The sequence below is a fragment of the Chrysochloris asiatica genome, unplaced genomic scaffold, assembly GCF_000296735.1.
Source record: "Chrysochloris asiatica unplaced genomic scaffold, ChrAsi1.0 scaffold00102, whole genome shotgun sequence".
In the NCBI taxonomy this organism is placed as follows: Eukaryota; Metazoa; Chordata; class Mammalia; order Afrosoricida; family Chrysochloridae; genus Chrysochloris; species Chrysochloris asiatica.
The window spans coordinates 5060402-5064338 of record NW_006408620.1 but is presented as its reverse complement, the minus strand read 5'-3'; the positions used below and the strand labels follow the sequence as shown (position 1 = coordinate 5064338).

Here is a 3937-nt window from a genome sequence, read left to right as displayed (position 1 = left end):
GTTTAAGGGATGCTGCCTGTCTTAGGTGGTCAGTGCGAATTCCTCAGTCTTACCAGTCATTGAGACTCATTGCAGCATGGCAATGTCTCTGTCTTAAGTAGCCGAGGTTCCACGTGATCTATCATAAGCTTTTGCCAATTCTAATTTTTATGGGCATCCATCTTATTGACAGCAGTTACAGTAATCAGCTGGGCAATAATACCCTTAATCAGTGGAATTTCCCCATCCCCATTAGCCCCCTTTTCCACAAGATACCATTTCACAATGGTCAACATAAAAAATCCAAAATTTTCTTTAAAAAAAAATAGCAATTGTGAAGTCCAAGAGATCCCCCACGATCTGCTCTCTTCAGACTGCGTTGCCCCCATCCCTGTGCACCTTTTCTGCTCCCTGCTGCCCCTGGTTGTTGTTGTTTGTTGTTAAGTGCGTGGAGTGGATTCCCACCCACAGCGACCCTGTCTGGGGTTTCCAAAGAGCAGCTGATAAACTTGAACCACAGACCTTGCAGTTCAAAGCGATTTTGCAGTCCTGCAAATTAACCACAGCACGAGGCCCCTGGTAGCTACTAATGCGCTTTGGTCTCTGTATGTTTGCCTTTTCTTGTCTCCATCCACATGGCAGCATGGATCAAGACTTCATGTCAGCTGCTGGCTGTATACATCTGATTCTGTTTCTCTATTTGCCTGCTGATGGGCTTTTAGGTTTTCGAATCTTTGGGCTACTATGAAGAGTGCTACAATGAACATTGGTGGACAAGTCTCTTTTAAAATTTCTGCTTCCAGGTCTTTTTAAAAACTTTTTATTATGAATTGAGTGATCATCAGTTTTACATTCAAATAACAACACTTTGTATCATCTCAATGATGGCTACAATCCTTCCATGGAACAACAGTGATCCCATTTCCTCCCTGTGGTTCCTGTTTCCCGGCCCTTCTCACCTTGCTCCTTAGGTCCATGTTGACCCTTTGATTTTTTTTTTTTTTTGTTTAAATGTTTTATAGTGAATTATGTGATTGTTTACATGGGAGAACATTCGTTTTACATTCATCCTATCATAAATCGTTTCATTGCCATGGTTACAATCCCCTCCATGCATCAGTAACCAACAAAAGGGTGTACCCTACAAGCCTGCACCCCAGTCATCAGCACACAGCCCCTCTCCCTCTCTTTGTCTAAAGACCCCAGCCACTCCATCTCTCCACATCATCGTCTTTGCCTCTATCTCTGGCATCACTGTTTCTCTGAGTAGGGTCCCGCTCTCCACTCTTCTCCCTTGATGGTTCCAGGGACCTCCGCTCCTAGACTGCAAAGTTAATTACTCCCCTCTTTGCGCTACAAAATGTCTACCTTTACATTTACAACCCTCACAATCAGTCCTGATAACAATTATTCACCATTGTATCACAAGAGACCTATCCGCATTTCCTTTCATCAGCCCTGCCTAGACAGATTGGATACTACTCAGTGGAGATTCTACATTCTTCCACGTCCTCTCGATCTAGGTTCCCTCTTGAAAGCTTGTAAGCCAGTCACATCTTGTCTTTGTAGCCCTCCCCCCCATTTTGGGTAGCTAATGTCCAAATTGCCCATCCCTGTCTATTCTGTGTATGGAGGGAGTGGGAATGATCTTTCTGTAAAGATTTGTTCCCTCTTTTGAGCTACTGCGTCCATAGGTATAGGTCAAGTTCATCAAATTGTATCAGATTACTTTTTTTCCTCTTCTTTCTTCTAGTTGAGCTGTGATCATCCAGTCATTGAAGACAGGTCAAGTGGGTACAAATACATTTTCAAAATGGGAGGGAAGCTAGTTTAGCTGTTTCTTTTTGTGATTTGTTAATAAGCAGGCGATCAGACTTCATTGTAATGATGCAGCTAATTTGTGCTTAGTCCTTGCTGCTAACCAAAAGGTTGGAGGTTCAAGTCCACCCCACCCAGAAGCACCTTGGAAGAAAGGCCTGGTAACTTCCATCTAGGTTTTGAAAGCCCCATGGAGCACATGGGGTCGCCAGGAGTCATTTCTGATTTGACACCATCTGGTTTATTTTTTTGGTTTTTGTCTTGTTATGTTATTGATTTTGCTCCAGCGGGGCAGCCATGTAGTACAATGTCTGAGAGTCTTAATACAATGTCAGGTGGACATCAAACAAACTGATGAAACCTTGTTGTATTTTAGGATCACAGAACAGTGATGTGAAAAGACAGTTTCTGCTGGAGAGACTCCTGGATGCAGTGAAACAGGTAAGAGGAAAGCTCATGTTTGACTTACAGATCAGTAACAGTGTCTGATCCTTAACGGAGCGTGATCTTTCAGTCCCGGTTTTTCCAAGGACTTTTCAAAGTCCCCTCGTAAGGCAGTAGGGCAAGCATTGTCATTTCCCTCTCTCGCTTTAGGAGCTTCGATAGCATAGTGGTTACGAATTGGGCTGCTAACCGCAAAGTCAGCAGTTCGAAACTACCAGCTGTTCCACTGGAGAAAGATGAGGCTTTTTGCTCCTTTAAAGATTTACTGCCTCGGAAACCCTGTGCAGGGCTGCTATGAGTCGGAACCGACGCTACGGTACAACACCCTCGCTTTGGGTCTTGAACTAGTGAAGCATACAGTGTTCCCCAGGAAACTGGAGCCCAGAAGGCCATCAGAGGTGGGGAGGCAGGAGTTGTGTATCTCAACATTCCAGAGCTCCCTGAAGGACCCCACCCCTTAATGATGGCCCTTTGACAAGGGCATTGATGTGGGTTTCAAGGTCTAATTTTCCAAGCAGTGGTGCTGTGGGCCAATTCTAGGTGCCTGTGAAGGGTGCAGAGGTGGTGGTTTGGAGTTATGATCGCTTGAGCACAAGAACAGAGACCAGGAGGCCTGAGGCCAGGCATGGGAGAGTCTAGAACGGCAATCACCTGTGTGGACACCCCGCCTCCCCCCCCCATGTGGGCTCTGCCATGACTGGTTGAGGCTGCTGCCGAGGCTCCCGGCACCAGAGACTCCTCTCGTTAATGACACCTTCATCATACCAGGCTCCCTGGTGAGGAAGGGCTCCACCTTGAATCCTTCCAGCACCTGCATGCAGATAGCTGCTGGATGATATCCATTGTTCAGGTGAAGAAACCGAAGTGCAGAGAGGGTCATTGTCTGGCTCAAGCCTTCATCACTAGGAAGTAGCAGAGCTAGAAGCAAAGCTAGGAATTCTAGAAGCCTGTGGTGCTATAGGGTCAGCACTGGACTGCTAACCACAAGATTGGCGGTTCAAACCTACCAGTCAGTCCTTGGAAACCCTACCTAGGGTTGTCATGAGTCAGAACTGACTCAATAGCACTTAACGGCAGCACCAACAGCCTGCTCTTGGAGCAGAGTCACTGACATAGAGGCTCAGCATCTGTGGACTCATCTGACTGTGGACTGGCAATATTTGAGTGGGAGGAAGCAATACGTGGCCGCAGCAATCCCCCCAAGGCTCCGAGAGCACCAAGGGCTGCTTAGGGCGCCTTTCCATGGTATCAGGTAGTATAGTCCACAGATGATTTCAGGTACGGGAGTGTGTGCATAGGGTGTAGGCAAACAAGACACCAATTTATCTAAAAGACTTGAGCAACTTTGGAATTTGATTGCCCTGGTGTCCTTTATGTCATTATAATAAGGGAAAGAAATACCGTAGCAGAGGGGTGGATTAAGTATTGAAGTGACCTCAGAGAACTGAGCACCTGCCCAATTCTTAGGGTGCTATGGACTAGTGGGAAAGGACATGGCTGAGGGTTAGTGCCAACTTCATGTTTTCACGTCTCTGTATTAGAGTCTCATAGCATTACCCATCTCTGAGAGTCCTTCTCTGTTCGCGGGTTCATGCCTCTCCATAGGGCTCTTAGGGGAATCACATTTATTTAAGTAGCTCAAAGCCTGACCACCATCCCCGGGTGGTGCCAAAGGTTAACACACTTAGTGGCTGTT

The 3937-nt window shown here is 46.4% G+C and overlaps 2 protein-coding genes across 2 annotated transcripts in view; both read left to right on the top strand.

The window, feature by feature from the left end:
* TNFRSF17 (tumor necrosis factor receptor superfamily, member 17) overlaps positions 1 to 3937 on the top strand; it is a 42638-nt gene that overhangs the window by 37030 nt on the left and 1671 nt on the right. The gene's annotated exons all lie outside the window — the stretch shown is intronic.
* SNX29 (sorting nexin 29) overlaps positions 2179 to 3937 on the top strand; it is a 567324-nt gene continuing 565565 nt past the window's right edge. The window contains exon 1 of the mRNA XM_006867206.1: positions 2179 to 2238. The gene's annotated coding sequence lies outside the window, so the exon portion shown is untranslated. The remainder of the gene's footprint in view (positions 2239 to 3937) is intronic.